Source organism: Balaenoptera physalus (genome assembly GCF_965194825.1).
Source record: "Balaenoptera physalus genome assembly, chromosome: 7".
NCBI lineage: Eukaryota > Metazoa > Chordata > Mammalia > Artiodactyla > Balaenopteridae > Balaenoptera > Balaenoptera physalus.
Genome location: NC_138886.1, coordinates 93,452,491 through 93,469,936, shown reverse-complemented (window position 1 = coordinate 93,469,936; position 17,446 = coordinate 93,452,491). Strand labels below are relative to the sequence as shown.

Here is a 17,446-nt window from a genome sequence, read left to right as displayed (position 1 = left end):
AGGTAGACACTATGAACCAGGCTTGTGGAGAATGCCAATTACACACTGCCCCCAGGCACCTCTGTTTCAGGCTCCTCCTGAATATGGAGCCTTGCTGAGATCAGACTTGATCAAGATCTCCCTAGATAACAGTCATCTTGCCTAATAATACCTGCCAGAAGGCCTCCTCTTTGCTGCTTGTTGGTCTTTGGTAGTTCCCCTGACACCTGGCCTTTTCAAGCTCTCCCTCAGGGCTTCCCAGCAACTTTTAGAACAGGCACCATGCTTTTTATCAAAGCCTTGGGTCAGAAGTTATGTCAGGCATTTTCCTACTGGAAGAAAACAAAACACTCAAAATCAGCCAATGGATCCTTCCATGAACAAATCAGTTGGCTAGTAGAGAGCTCAGGGATAGTCACATAAAAATTCATTTTGATTAGGCCACCTAAAAAATGATTATAAAATACACAGGGGGATTCTGCAGATAGTCTATATACTTTCAAGGTAGCATATTTAAAATAGATTAATTTCTCCATTTATTTGGTACTTACTGAGTACCATCAGCAAAGCACTGCAGGAACAAAGAAGCGTGATTCTGTTTTCAGGAAGTTTAAAATCTGATTAAGGAGGGAGACATGTAACCAAGCATCTGTTCTATGAAGCCAGTAAGAGCCTGAAAGCTAGTGCTTTTCATAATAGATGTTAAACTAATTACCTAAATGGATTGTGCATTTTGCTTTCTTGTCAAAGTGATGCAGTCAAAGCACCTGGTCAAGGATCAAGTTGCAATCACTTCCTGGCTCCACCACTGGTCATGAGGGACAACCTTTCCTGTCACAGTAGCTGGATAAGAGCAGTCACAACACAGACAAAACAGTGGAAGTCAGATCTGGGGATCTTGCTGGATGTTTGGGGAAAGAGAATCATTCACCTTTTTACTTATCCAACAAATATGTATTGAGAACCCACTGTCTTCCAGGACCATCCCTGTGCTCTGGGGATTAGGAAGTAGGAATAACAACAAAAAAGAAAGAGGAAGTGTCTGCTTTCCTGGAGCTTGAGTTGAGGGAATAAACAAATAAATACATGCTTAGTGCTTCAGGGTAATAAGGACCAAAGTCCAAATAGAGGAAAGCATTCTCTCTACCACTGTGATCAGGAAGGTCGACCTTGGACATGGAGCTACCAAGCAGATTCCTGCCTGAGCATCAAGCTGACACTGGGAAGACAGAGCGGAAACATGAAGAGAGGCTGATCCTGATGGCACAGCCTCATCTGGATCTAACCTTGCCTGAAATGCAATGATGTGAACCAACAATTCCCCGTTTTGTTGAAGTCACTTGCCAATACCCCAGTCCTTCACACTCCCATTTCTTATTACTCCACATAGAATCAAACAACCATTAAGTCCTGAAAGTGTTCTTTGTGTGCAGTGTCACGTTCTCATTCTCACTGCCATCCTCCCACTTCAGTCCCTCTTACACCTGGGAAATGGAATAAGAGTGGAAGACCTCAGGGGGATGGATCCCACAGGAAGTAGTGAAGGAGGAAGGACACCTCTTTGGCTGGCCAAATCCACGCAAGTCAACCCAGGAAGTCATTCGGCATCACCTCCATCTAAGAAAATGGAAGAAGATGCTCATGAAGGCTCTGGGCATGTTGATGCTGGGGGTTGGGAAGGAGGCCTTGGGAGGGTGGGTAAGCCAGTCTCATCCCTAGGGAATTGGGATGGTGATTAAGATACAACATATGTCCTTTTCATGCTCAAATGCGCAATAGCCTGCAGGATGTATCTCCCCACTCCTGCTTCACCTTGCAGCAATATTCATGAGGAAAAGGAACCTTCCCTAGGCAAACATGCAGCCTATCTTCCAACAAATGAATCCTATCACTTAGAAGAAGAACAAGTGAAATCAGTCCATAGCGATGCAAATCTCCCAAAGATCAGGTTTTCAGGTTTCTTAAAATAGATCAGTAGTTCATCATGACAAAAGAATAGTAAATAATTATGATCCAAAATTTATTCTTATAAACGGGAAAATCAATATTATGTTTGTTAACCTTGTACCATAGTTCAAAATAGATCATTTGACTTACCTCTAATAGGTAATTGACTCTGAGATCTATCAATTCTACTGTGTTCTATGCCAGAAAAAATATTTTTCAGAAATGTTCCTTGTCACTTTAAGAAAGCAAAAAGTAATTTGGCGTTTGCTCCCTTAAACTCCCTTATACTTACCTTAACTAAACTCTAGTCAACATATCCTCTTTCAGTCCCCCAGTTTTTTTAACCCCTCGCAATGACGGCATGGTTCACACCATAGAAAAGGATGTGCTCTGAAATGTCAAGGTTCACAGGTTTTCTTATCAGAACTTCCGTGAATCGAGACTTCCCTGGTGGAGCAGTGGTTAAGAGTCCGCCTGCCAATACAGGGAACACGGGTTCGATCCCTAGTCCAGGAAGATCCCACATGCCGCGGAGCAACTAAGCCCACGCACCACAACTACTGAAGCCCTTGCGCCTAGAGCCCAGGCTCTGAAACAAGAGAAGGCACCTCAATGAGAAGTCCGCGCACCACAACAAAGAGTAACCCACGCTGGTGGCAACTAGAGAAAGCCCGTAGCCTCAGTGCCGCAATGAAGACCCAACACAGCCAAAAATTAATTAATTAATTAAAAAAAGAAAACTTCCATGAATTAACACAACGTTGCAGAGAAGCCTAAGAATCACAGACACACAGCAGCTAGCCAGCTTGATGACATTACACAGCTATATTTTTCTTTTTATGTTGTATTATTATACTTTTAGTGTATAGCAATGTCCTTATTCTCAAGTTTCTAATCATCAAAGACACAGCAAACGTAAAGCTATATGACAAATCCTTAATTTTGATAATCTCCAAACATTTGAACAGATGTCTATAGAAACATATTATTTTTCTTACATCAGCCAAATCTGAGACATTAAAATAGTTAACAGTTCTTAAAATATTTTCTTCCATAATAGAAGTTTATATTAAAATTACTTTCTTTGACCTGAATCAAATTACTGAATTATTTTCGCATGCTCATCAGATTCCCTTTATTATATCTACTCGCCTTTAAATCAAAATCCTACCAGCCATTCCTTAGAACTGTATTAACAGGAACCAGGACCTGGGAAGGCCTCAGAGGCAGGTTAACTGCTGCTGGTTCTAACGGTGGCTGCATAGCAATATCCTAGAACACAAAACACCTCCGACACGTGAAGGCAATAGTTTCAACTGGGGCTCAACTGGGTCAGGGCAGATGTCTTTGTATTTCCTGATTGCTCACATGCTCAGAAATCCAAAGTGGAGAATATCCGTTCTGCATGGTAACAAGTAAGAAATAGCTCAATCCCACGTAACTAGATCGTCACCTAATCCAATCTGAGCCTCTCTTACAACTATTGACAGTGGTTTTTAATTCCTTCAGCAGGTCTCTCTACCCAACCAGCCTCCCTTAAGACACACAAACATACGTACACACACATGGTTCATTCTGCCACTTCTCCCACCAATTCACCACTCCGAGGAAGAGTGTATTTAGCTTAACTTTATCAAGCTCTTTGGCTGCCTGAGGATTTATAAATGTTAAAGTAAAAACTAATTACAACCTTGAGAACTGCAGGTGGCACCTGGTCTTATGTCTCAAGGCAGCAGGTCGCTCCTGCATCATCCAAGCAGCAATGTCACTGCTTGCTCCTAAGCTCCAGAGAAACCCTCTGTTGGGTCTCGAACACCCCAAGTAATGAGATGCTACTGAAACGATCATGTGGGGACCCTAGGTCTATGCCACAGCGTTCAGTGGCTTCTGAGGTTATCGAAACTGCCACTGATTCCAAACAAGGTTCACCAGCCCCTTCCTCCCACAGTGGTCCAGTGAACACGTGGCATAAAAATTCCTTCTCCACAGGTGACAGCCACTAAGGCCAGAGATGGAACCACAGGTGATACAACTTAGGAACACATAAATTTAAATATCTGATACACCATTTACCATATCCCTAAAATGACTCATCCGAAAGGATCATATTTGCCAGTTTCAAAAACAAACTTTTTTCAAGTTTCTCTCCATGAGTTAGCTATAACTAGCACATCCTCCATGAGTATCTTTTCCTGATGTACTACCGAGTAAAAACCTAATAAAAGCCATAGCCTAGATAAAATATATCATTTTTTCATTTGTGATTAACAGCCTTGGAGGGAGGTTTTTTTTTTAAACTGGTCCATTAAACGGGCATATATTTAAATAAAAATTATATAGTTTCTAACTTTAAACTACTCAAAATTTCAAGTACTTTATGTTTCAATTCTATTTCAAATCAGTACACTGAAAATACCCATTACCTGGAAACTAAGGAGAATATTTTTATTTTTTATGGCGAGCCAGACTCCCTATATTATTATTGAAAAGTAAAGTTTCTAATGAACCAGAAAGGAAATTTATTGTAAAGCAACACTCAAACTAAGCACATGTATTATCACACAAGGTTATGTGTACACCTACCAGACATGTGCAATCTCTATGTCAAAGCATTATTTTCAAAAAGTTAAAAACACAACACGTACAAATATAGAACAAATGCATGCCAAAGAATCATAAACTCATTAATGACTAATCCAGTAAAAGAGCATTTTGAGAAACTAGGAATTTACAGGCATTTATAGAAGAACATTAGAATGAGATTGCTAGGTTACAAAAAAACTGATCAATGTCCTACAGGGCAATAAAACCTTTGTAGTTACCATATGTACCTGAAAAAAAAAAAAAAAGAAATCATCAATTTCAGCGTCTAAACTCCAATCAAATGGTAAATGACCAAGTCAGACATGGGTGCATTCTTCTAGGTAATTAAACAATCATGTGGGCCTATTAAACAATGTTCCTGCATAATGTCAAAAAGTCACTCTATCATACCCTCTCTTTTTTTAACTTTTTATTTTACATTGGAGTATAGTTGATCTACAATGTTGTGTTAGTTTTTACAGTATTTACAAGTTGTGTATAACTTTAATTAGCACACAGATTTTAACCTTACGCCATAGAACTCAAACTGGAAAAAACAAGTATGATATTTTGAAGGAACGTATTACATGTGGCTTCCTGCCTCTCAGAAATAGGTAGACATAAATAATTCAGTTTTTAAAAGTTATTCAATACGATGCAACAGAGCCTATAGCAATCAGCACCGCAACGGGCCCCAGGTAGGCAGATTGAGTGGGGACACTTTGGAAGTTACTCTGAAGAACTTTGTATGTTGAAGCCAAGCCTTTAAAGGCTCTGAAAAGTTAAGTGGGGAGAAGATCCAGAGGTTAATTTCATATTTGTTTGTCAGGATTAGAATTAGAATTGCAGGTCAACCCTGGATCTATTCATTCCAAATTGTTTGAACTCTTTTATACTTTTATAAGTATACTTTTATATTCAAATTCTGATTTTGATTTAAAGGGAAAAATTCAAATTCAAATTTGCTCAGTTAATTGAGATTTTTGTCAGTGAATATGTCCTTTATTTAGTACTCTTGAATGATTTGGGGTTTTTTTTCCAAATCAACTCAAAGGAGCAGACATTCTTGAGCTCCAGTCTTCTCCCCAGAACAGGCTTTCAGGCGTGGGAGGGTCACTGATAATGTGTCTTTAGGGTCATTTTGTTTGTTTGTTTGCTTAAAGAGTCTCCCCCAGTTGCATAAGCTTCAGGACCCTCACAGCTCTAGCCTTGCCTGTCACTCTGTGTTGATAGTCACATAGACTTTGTAAGTTTTTTTGGAGAAAAAAATGTTGTTGTTTTCCCGAAGTTTTCAAAAATATTCTGACCTCAGTATTTCTGGGAAGTTTATTCAAATATGATTTTTTTAAAAACACGGTCCGTTTACCAGTTTGTTGAAGACTCTTTCCAACAAGTCCAAGCTCCAGTGCTTACTAAATACTTCTCTCCATATTCTATGCTCATTTTCCCCAACATGTTTCACTGAATCACGAATGGATTCCCCATTCACCTGCTCCAGGGGCACATCCTCTGATAGGCTCCCTCCCTAAACCAAGGAACATATTACATACGGTCTAATGCCTTTCAGAAATAGGTAGACATAAGTAATTCAATCTAAATATCAACCAAAATACTGACATTTTCTTATTCAGATTATATCTCTTCTTCCTCCCCAAAGATCTGAAAATTCATAAAGAAACAGTAGATTCACAGGGATAATCCTGATTAACTTGGAGGATTCGACTCACTCTAGAAAACCACTAAGCACACTATTGAGACAAAAAGAAGCCTGCACCAATTAAAACAGTAGCAGGGTTTTAGTCCATATTACCCAAGGTGAAAACTTCTTTATGGACTGTATTGTCTTAGCACACATGGCATCACTTGAGAGTGACTGTGCTCACATAGCAATAGAATATGTTGATGACACTTAGCAAATAATTACAAAGAATCTGTGCCCATTGAAATGACAGGAGTTCTGACAAACAATACCCTTGAGAAGAGACATTTGATAAACACACTATTAGACATTCACTTAAATCAATTCTCACGATTTTATATTTCTTAGCAGTTGTAGCATTATGTTCAGTTCCTCCATTCTGCAATTCTTGTATTTTTATACCAAATTCTTAAGGTTAATCATGTTATTGGGTTAGGATAATTTATACAACAAGTGTCTCACTATTATACTGTGTTATGTTATTTTTCTTTTAAAAGAATAATATTGTATGATAATATCTATTAGAGGATCATATTAATAAACTTTCATTAAAGATGATACAGTAACACTTTAGCACATAAGGAGCCATTGCTCCAGTGAAGAAAGGATTCAAATCTGATACAAATCTTCAAATTGAGGTGCTAATATATTTGCCTAGATCAAGCACTAGGTATTACATGAAGAGCACATGTTTGTCTCCCATGCTGGCCAACAAAATGGGCTTGATCTGCTCCCCCAACCAAGGGCAGAGACCTCTCATACATATGCAGGACATAACAGGGAGGAGACACTGTTGGATAAAAACAAATCCTGATTACCACTCCTAGAACAGTGATTCAAGTTGTGTGCCCCACCTGTAGTGGGCCAGAAATACATCTTTTATTCTCACAACAAGAAGGGCACTTTTGACAGGGGAAGGAAACAAAAGAAGACTTCTAGAGAAAATTACAAGTACTGAGATTTAACAAGGTGCGGATGAGTGTGTAACACTCACTAAATTGAACCCCTGGATCTATAAATATCATCATTTACGTCAAATAATCACCATCAACAGCGGCTGAAATGTCTAACACTGGCTTCAGTCCTTTTCAGAGACTTCAGTCCTTTTTCTTTTCACTGGGGAGTAGAGTTAGGGAGGACAGCAGCTACTAGCTATAGCTGGCACTTTACTTATACGGGGAAAATAATTCAGCTGTAAATTAACTTCCAATTGTGTTGTTCCTTAATCGGGAAAGAGTGAACATTACTCCTCAAAGTGACATGCGATCCAGGAGACAGATTTACAATACTAAATATGCAATCAAAACACTGACATTTTCTTATTCAGATTATATCTCTTCTTCCTCCCCCTCCCAAAAAGATCTGAAAGTTCATAAACAAATAGTAGATTCACAGGGATAATCCTAAAACAGAGAGCTACTGCCCTCTTCCACTTGTGGCTCACGGTAGGAAGTGAGCAAACCAACCACTGTCTGCACAACAACTTCTGGAAAACAGGGCTCTAACTTGGAATCTATATTCTAACTTTCCTCTTGCATTCCATTTAAGAGGATAACTCCATTAGAATAACACTTTCATCTTGACTAAATACAAAGAGTTCTAGAAGGCAGACCAAGTAGAGATGCACAATTTTTAAATATCAGGTCCTAGAGGATGCTGTCCATTCAACTTGTTTTATCTTCAAAAAGACAGAGAATAAGAGAAAAAAAAAAAAAAAGCCCATGTTTTTGGCTATTTAGAAACCTTACTCTGGCCCTGTGTAGACTCCTCCTGACTTAAAATTTCCCATTAATTATAAAGATTCATGTCAAAACATGGATAATTTCTGAGATGTCAAATGTTTCAACCAAGTCCTGTATGAGAGTATGTCTTATGCCAGAACCTCACCCAGGTTGACACCCCCCCCACCCCCCCCCACCCCCGTCTCACTAATTTACTACTGAGAACCAGTTGTAAATAGAGGAAAAATGTCACTGTATCCTTTTGGGGAGAAGATCTTTACCTTTTTAAAAATTTACATACAGTTCTCATTATTTTATCAGGGCTTAAGAATATTTCATTTTTGTTAGTTTTAAAGTCTTGTCTGAAAAGATTACTTGAGTTCTTAAAACACTTCTTAGGAATAAAAGGTTAGCGATCAAAAGACTTGAGCAAATGCTGGTGTTCGTGATTTCTTGTTGGTAGCCTAAAATCCCATCCTGCTGGCAAACTCCTCTTCAGAATTTCTCAAATGATGGGACAGGACTAAAAGAACCCTCTACCTTGATTTATGTAGTAACAAATTTCAAATATGGGTTTGAAATACCTTGCTTGTATATACATCTACACATACAAACAAACACCTCCCAAATATTCGAGAGTTAAGGAAAAATCCAATTGGTCAAATTAGCTAATCTAGACTATAATAAGATTCATTCACCATTACTTCTACTGCTACAAAGGATACTGTCAAATGAGATTAGCAAGCAATGATCAAACACAGTTTGTGTACCCTCTATGAATCTTTAAGTCTGCAAAGACATTTAAATATATACTTGACACTTGAACAACTATAGTAGCCATCTTTGCGGTGATCAAGGACTCTATAGTATCTAAAATGTTCTTAGCCATGCAAATTTACATAGGTACTTTGGACTTACTGAACTTTTAATCAGAGTACTAAGCACATCTAAATAAAACAGAGGCTGAAAAGTGAAAACTAGCATTGACATTTGAAGAGTCAGCCAGAGACCCAGACGAACTGAGCTTAGAGATATATTCAATTCAGAAAAGGCTATCTGCCTGGATATTCAGACATGGAGCACCTCAGAGCATGTGACTCTTAAAAAAGATGCTCAGTATGAAGAACATGATACCTCTGTGGATTTCAGGGAATAAAATACAAACAGAAAACAAAGAAATATCAAAATAACTGATCTTGCAATATCCTGTAATCACAACTAAGGAGACAAGAAAGGCAGCACAGCACTCTGCTTCTCTTCTAAGGGAAGGATTTTTGAAGCCATGTTTCCTTTAAGTAAGAGTGACCTCTGGTGACTTTTTAATTGCACCTCAGTGTACTATGTTAAATTATTCTACAATTCTTTTATACCAGCAATTCATTTAGTACTACATTTTTAATTTCTTAGCAAAGTGATAAATGCTTTACTGCAGGACCTAAGGATTTCATGTAAATGCCTCCATTTTAATTAATTCATGGAAATTGTGCCCAAAGCTAAATTAAAATTCTGTCTGAAACAGGGGGCAGTATTTTCTTAAAGGAGACTAAGGCTCATTTTCAGGAGTGACTCATATAATATGGCATTAAATGAGCTGATACTAAATGATGACAACACAAACTTATCACAGCCTCGGGGCATATATGGATGAGTGCTGGAAGGGTAACTATTTGTACAATATGCTTTTCACTTTAGCACAAACTTCCTGGTAAGGGCGGAGTTCCCCAGCCCACCCCACCCCCAGATAAAACTGGATACCCAGCAGCAAGGTCGGTTTCTAACATGCCTACTAGCACTTTCTTGAAATGCATAATAGCTTGCCTTACTCCCTACAACCTGATTTAAAAAAAATTCTTGAGGGGGATAGGGTGTGGATGTAGGACTAAGGGGGCTTTCTTCCAATCGCTCAAGGAAAGAAAAGCGCTATGATGGAAATTTCAATCTGAATAACACTTCGAAAACTTTTTCCGATTTCCAGATTAAAATGCCTTGAGGTCGGCTGAATCAATTTGGCCTGCATCTTTAGATCAGACTCACATTGCCAGTCCAGAACTGAGAGGTTAATACATCTTCACTGAACCAACAAAATGAGAAACACAGCACATCACAATATACAAGCATGTGCACTTGCAAATGAACCTGAATGGCAGGTTATGTTTTTCCTTTAAGCAAAAGCCTTCTAATTCTGAGGGGTCTCTCCTTCTCGTAATTCTGGGGACTAACCAGGTTTGCCGCCTGGGTTCTGCTGCGGAGCCTGCCCGCCGCTGCAGCGCCCGAGTTCTTGTTACCCGATTCCGCAGGGCGCCAACTGCAAACATCTACGCTAAAGCAGGACCCAGCCAGGTCGGCCAACGATTTCCTTTCTGACATAAATCCTGCAAAATGTATTCATGGTAAAAAGAAATAAATGACGTATTGGCATGCTCTTCTCTCCTCATCTCCTGCTATTCTCTCTCTGGTCTCTCTCCGCCTCAATATTCTCATGCTAATTTTAGGTTTTACTAGAACTTGAGCTTTCTCAATGAATATTCAAAACAACAGCACACAGACAAAATTCAGCTCACAGACAAGTCACGACAGGCTTTGTGTATTACAGACTTGACAAGTGGAAAAACCATTGTAAACCATCCTATCCAAGCGTTGGGACTTTGCGATGTTTTTTAAATGCCTCATTTTCAGAAGCAGACCAGTGATTCCATTTGTAAAATTCAATTATTTTTGTAAAAAACACGAATTCTCAGTTGTCAGTATAAGTTTTAAAAGATTTGCTGTACTCACAAGTATTCCCTGCTGCTAATGTACTCCAGGGCTGGGCAGACAAAAGAAAGAGCATCCTGAGACAGGCTCCCGCGGCGGAGTCCATGTTCACAGTCTCCGTGGCTCCCCACCCCAAAACCCAAGGTGTCCAGACAGCTGCTCTGAGCCGGAGTCTGCAAGCTTCCTCCCGCTCGGGGTAGCTAGCGCTCCCTCCTCCGGGCTCGGCGAACCCGCGCAGCCGGCGGGGCGGGAGCCCCAACATGCAGCCACACCCCCACCCCCACCCCCACCCGCTCCCGCCGCGCCGCGAGCTCCACGCCTCCCGGGCGCTCCTGGCGGTGGCGGGAGGAAGTGCGAGTCAAGTCGGTGAAGGTCTTCAACCTGCACTCGCTCCGAAGCCGAATCCGCGGTCCTAGCTCCTTCACCGGCAGGTTTCCCACTCTGAACAGCTGAGCAGTTCAGTGGACTTCAGTCTGAGACCGAGTTTCACCACGCTGATGATGCTTGAGCATTAACACCGATGCTAGGAAAAAGGTGAGTTGTTTTTTTTTTTTTTTTTTTTGGTTCAAAAGAACTTAGGACAAGTAACTAATCCGGTTTGAAGAAAATATTTACTTGTACTGAGAACTGTTGTAAAAAAGACTGCTTTTGTTTTCTCAACTCATTTAATGATTCATATTTAAAAATAAAAACCTAAAGAACCTTATTATGGTAATCATTTCGAAATATATACGGTTATATATACAGTGTTATGTGTCAAAATACATCTCAAGAAAGCTGGAAAAAATTAAAATTAAAAAATAATTAATTAAAACACCGACCCGACTTCTACTATAATGTCAGCATTTTATTATGTATATTCCTACTTGGAGATTTGAGAATTGTGGTCAGCAGATATAGAAAACTAAAAACTGGCATCCTGGGAGAAGGAATCTTACTCCAAATATCATCAGGGAAGTGACCTTATGTTAAGTAGGTAAACTGAATACACTTAATTGAAGAATGAAGAGTTTTGAATCAACTTCTATATACTGTATGTGTATTCCTTTCCATTCAAATTCTTTAATACAATTACCCAAATGTTCATATTGAAAAATGATGGAATAGAAAAGGCATCTTAAATAAATAAATAAATGGATAGATAAATAAATGGATAGATAGATAAGCAGATAAATAAATTGTTTCAGAGTATACAGATAGAGGCCTGATGGCCCATGGAGGAAGAAGGATTTCAAGATCCATGACCTTGAGGTAAGTCACATGGCCTCCTCTACTTCCTAAAGAGGCTGCCAGCAGATGTAAATGAAGGAGGTATGAGCATGGCATCACTAGGATCAATACTCTCCTCAAACTGTGACCAGACTCATGACAAATGTGCTGAGACTTAGGAACAGTGTCCAGGCATTCTTGCACCATCCAAAGTGATCAGAATATGAAAGTAACTTTAACCTTGAGTAGGGCATTGTATGCCTGAGAACAAAGCAGAAAAGCTGTTTTTATTATTTCTATTCTGCAACCTGGGTAAAAAACAAAAACAGGAATAGAAAATGTAAATAGCTTGGCAAGGCCACAGAATTTACAAGTAGAATTTGACCCAAATATGTAGATTCTGATCCCAACTTTCCAGCTTTCTCCACTCCTACTCAGGGCCCCTGGGAATCAGGAACTCTTCCCACCCACCCCATCAATCAGCAGTCCCGGGAAACACTGAGAAAAGCTTGCTCGGAGGGTGCATTTAGAACCTTGAAAAAAGCCACAAGCGGTAGAGTGACCTTCATTTATTAGTCAGACATTTTCCTAGTGCCTAATACATGTCCCAGAACCTGAATATGGTATTTCTAATTTTTAAAGCAAATATAAATTAATGATTTACATTAAGTGTCTAATATTTTTTAAAGCCTATACAACAGACAGTCTGTGTGTGTGTGTCTGTGTGTGTAATCTAAATAAATGGTCACAGCATTCCTTTGAAGTAAATGTTACTCTGCCCATTTAATGGATAGACAGACTAACCTCAGAGAGGTTAATGGATGTGTCACAAAGCAAGCCAGACTTGGACCAGGTCAGCTGAGCTCTGAAACCCCTTCTCACTGGCCCTCAGGTCTCTGAAACAGAAAAGTTGTCACCTGTGAAAACTCTATTCAGTTGTTCATGGGAAATCCATTTAAAATGGGTTAGAAGGCGCCTCAATAATTGATGTCAATTAAAACCAAAAAGGACAATGCTGGTAAATTACTTGAGCAGACATTCAGGATGGATTTTCCAAGTCAGAGATGAAACAGCCCACGAGGGATTGAGATTTGCAGGCAGATGTCCTGGTGCAGTGCACAGCATTGACCACTGGACAGCACTGGGGCTATTACATGATCTTCCAAGACAAGGGCAACCCCAGGTGAGGAGGCTTGAAGAGACCAGGCAAAGCAGGGCCCAAAGCAGGGACTTGCTAGCAGACAGCTGATGCGACTCCTGGTTTTACCCCTTTCCAGCTGCCTTCTTTCGCTGGAGACTTCGTGGCTTTGTGCTTCACTTTTCTTGTTTGTAGAATGGTGATGATAGCCAGTCATAGAGCCATTATGAAATTACACGTCTGAAACCCCCACAAAGGGATGGAAACTGCTGAGCATTCCACGTACCAGCCCCAGAGCTGCCCTGGGAGTTGGTACCCACCCGTGAGACCCCCGGCAGCTGCTCAGCATCTGTGATCCTCAGCTTCGTTGTCTGTTTCATAAGATAATAGAAGTCTTACCAGCAGAGAACCGATCCAAGGGTTACAGGAGAAAATGAATGTCAAGTACGTAACACCATGCTCATCCACAGGGCGCTGGATCAGGTAGGCTGATGCTAGAGCTCCAGGCTCAGAGGAGAAAGGATGCCTAACCGGACCGCCAAGGCCTCCAAGCTAAATCCCTGCAGGTCAGGGGCAGTCCGCTGCATTCTGTGACCTGTTTCCACAGCCCTTTGCTCTTTTATGTAAGAAAGATGACAGATAATCAACAAGGACCTACTGTATAGCAAAGGGAACTCTACTCAACATTCTGTCATAATCTATATGGGAAAAGAATCTGTAAAAGAATGGATACATGTATATGTATAACTGTATCACTTTGCTGTACAACTGAAACTAACACAATATTGTAAATCAGCTATACTCCAATATAAAATTAAATTAAATTTTAAAAAATCAAAACAAAGGAAAGATGAAGAAAATGTGTAGATCTAATCTTGCACATTTCTATAAGTGATGATTCAAACCCCACAAATCACGCACGCGCATATATGTATGTGTCTGCAGAGTTCACACCAAACACAAAAGAGAACTTGAAATCAGCACACGTCACAAATAAAAGACAAGAAATCAACTTCCGATGTTCAGAAGTGTGTGGACCCTCATATGTGTAAGTGCAGACAGGCTGCCTAGGAAAGTAGATTCTAAGTGAAACTACACCCTTGGCATTTCCTGACCAAAGTCTTCTGTTTTCCTGCTCACCTGGGAGCAGTCTGTGCACTCAGGATTCCCTACCGAGAAGAGGAAGGATCAACTCACCCCACCCGAATGAAATCCTTTCTCAATGCTCTCCATAGATCAAAACATGACTCCATTCATTTTTCTTCTTTTTTCAGCAGTTTTCTCCCTGTAAATTATTTCTGCGTGTTTTATCTAAATCTGGGAATACATTTAACTTTACTCTTGTAATGGGAACAGATTTATCATTAAATCCTCTGAAAGAATACTGTGAATCAAATAGAATAGTATTTCTATTAGGAGTCATTTTTCCCATAAGCCCCCAGGCAACAAATCCTGAAGAACAATTATGGAGAAACAGACTGCAGGGAGAAGAACTGTCACATGTGTGATAAAAAACACACTGCACGGTGTCTTTGCAGGTTATCTCTGATGAGCTATGTTCCCTATAACTAGCCCTTGGAAGCCCTGGTTTTAACAACCAAAGGATTATGCATCTAATTACATAAAATCTCAGCTAGAGAAGAGTCAGCCTCATATTGTTACCCGAAAAACTAGGTTCGCCTCTTGGTGGGTGTCGAGCCAAAAGACACAACCAAGACAAAGAGTGAGAGAAGGAAGGATTTGTTACTTGCAGCAAGTAAGTAGAACACCAGGGATCTTTCCCAAAGCAGTGTCTCCCCAAACAGCAAAACTGGGGAAGTTTTAAGCTAAGGGTACATGTATATTCATGAAAGGACTTGGGAGGTAGGCAGAGCCCAGGCTTTAGTTGATTGAAATCCGGAGGATCAGAAAAGGTCAAGGCCATCATCCCTTAGGTTCCGTTTGACCTGGTGCTTGAGTGCTTCAGGCTAATCTGTACCATGGAAACAGAACTGGAAGTCTTTACAATTGATACATTATTGCTATTGCTACTTCTCTTGCCTGATAACAGTCAGCATTCTTGTTTTCCCTTAAGATCCTTAATTACTGAGACCTGTTCAAGGGCAAGCACTCTGGCGAGGCTTAGATCACAAAATGGCTTGTACTAAATTAATAGGTGTTCTCTTATGTCCAGAAAGCCATGCCTGGTTTCCTTTCTCCATAGACCCCCTACCTTATCTGCTTATAATATTTCTTTCCAATTCAGCCCATTTCAACCAAGGAGGACTTTTGGGGACTAACAAACACTGGTATCTAAGATAGAACAAACCACAACTAAGAACTTGAAGTATAAAAGCAATACTGCATGGTATTTCCAAAAGTGCTTAATAAACATTTCACAGGATTGTGCATAAACAACACACTTTTCCTGACATTCTGGCACAAGTAGAATCAGAGAGGCTTAACGTTAAAATGAAGTGCAGAGTCAGCTGTCCAGCATTCTACCCAATTCAAGCACCACAGTCTCCAATATCATCTTGCACACATGTCCACTGATGGCAACAACTGAGGTGCATACATATAGAGAAAAGGGAGATTCTAGAACTTCCTTCTATCATATCACAAAGAAGGATAAGTTCACAGAATCAACTACATGAGTGTCCAGGAAAAAAAATTCTTTTTTTTTTTTAAAACTTTTAAAATTGAGATATATTATACCCTTTAAACAAAATTTCTAATTTTATGAAAGGCATAAAAGGTCACAATTTTTCTTTACTTCTTACTTCTTTGGGGTAGGAAGAGGGAGGCAGAGTTGAGTGTATCCTTAAAAGTCCTTTTCTAATTTAAAATTAAATTAAAATTAAAATCAACATCTGATCTTGACCTAAGAATTTTTCTATTGAGGTATTATTGACATAGAACACTATATTAGTTTCAGGTGTACAATTCAATGATTTGACATTTGTGTGTATTGCAAAATGAACATCACAGTAAGTCTGGTTACCATCAATCACCATACACAGTCACAGATTTTTTTCTTTCTTCTTGTGATGAGAACTTTTAAGATTTACTTGCAGCAACTTGTAAATATGCAATAAAGCATTAATAACTATATATTCACCATGCTATACATTACATCCCTGTGGCTTATTTATTTTATAACTGGAAATTTGTACCTTTTGAACCCCCTTCACTCATGTCACCTACTTCCCACCCCCATCCCCACCCCCCCAGTCTGGCAACCAACTATCTCTTCTCTGTATTTATGAGCTCCTTTTTTTTCTTTTTAAGATTACTCATATAAGTGAGACCATAAGTTATCTTTCTCTAACTTATTTCACTTAGCATAATGCTCTCGAAGTCCCTCCATGTTGTCACAAATGGCAAAATTTCCTTTTTCTTAATGGCTCAATAGTATTCCAGTGTGTGTATCACATTTTTTTAGCCATTCACCCATCAATGAACACTGAAGTTGTTCCCATGTCTCAACTATTGTAAATAATTCTGTAATAAACATGGGTGTGCATATATCTTTTGGAGTTAGTGTTTTCATTTTCTTTGTACAAATACACAGAAGTGAAATTGCTGGATCATATGGTAGTCCCAGTTTTGATCTTTTGAGGAAACTCCATGCTATTTTCCATACTGTCTGTACCAATTTACATTCCTACCAAGAGTGCACAAGTGTCTCCTTCTCTCCACATCCTTGCCAACACTTGTTATTTCTTATCTTTTGATGCTAATCATACAAACAGGTGTGAAGTGATATCTCATTGTGGTTTCGATTTGCATTTCCCTGATGATTAGTGACGTTGAGCATCTTTTCCTATACCTGTTGGTCAACTGTATGTGTTCTTTGGAAAAATGTCTATTCAGATCCTTTGCCCATTTTTAATTAGATTGTTAGTTTGCTATTGAGTTGTGCGAGATCTTTATATATATTAGCTATTAGCCCATTATCAGATACATGATTTGCAAATATTTCTCCCATTCAATTGGTTGCCTTTTCATTTTGTTGATGGTTTCCTTTACTGTACAAAAGCTTTTTAGTTTGATGTAGTCTCACTTGTTTATTTTTACTTTTATTGCCTTTGCTTTTGGTGTCATATCCAAAAAATCATGGCCATGACCAATGTCCAGGAGCTTACCGTATATGTTTTCTTCTAGGAGTTTTATGATTTCAGGTCTTAAATTCAAGTCTTTATTCCATTTTGAGTTAATTTCTGTATGGTGTAAGGTAGTAGTCTAGTTTTATTCTTTTGCATGTGGCTGTCCAGTTTTGCCAACACCATTTGTTGAACAGACTGTCCTTTCCCCATTGTATATTCTTGGCTCCTTTGTGATCAATTAAGTGACCATATATGTGTGCGTTTATTTCTGAGCTCTCTATTCTGCTCCATTCATCCATGTGCCTGTTTTTATACCAATACCATACCA

General features: G+C 39.4%; 1 protein-coding gene across 8 annotated transcripts in view; it reads right to left on the bottom strand.

Annotated features, from left to right (window-relative positions):
* Positions 1-17,446, bottom strand: part of LOC309664383 (low-density lipoprotein receptor-related protein 12-like) — a 194,800-nt gene that overhangs the window by 116,458 nt on the left and 60,896 nt on the right. For 3 of the 8 annotated variants that reach the window (XM_082469653.1, XM_082469654.1, XM_082469652.1), the window contains one exon: positions 12,697-12,788. The exons of 3 other annotated variants lie outside the window; for them this stretch is intronic. The gene's annotated coding sequence lies outside the window, so the exon portion shown is untranslated. Of the gene's footprint in view, positions 1-10,704; positions 10,835-12,696; positions 12,789-17,446 lie in introns of those variants that run through there. 2 more of the 8 variants (XM_082469650.1, XM_082469645.1) reach the window with 2 other exon arrangements.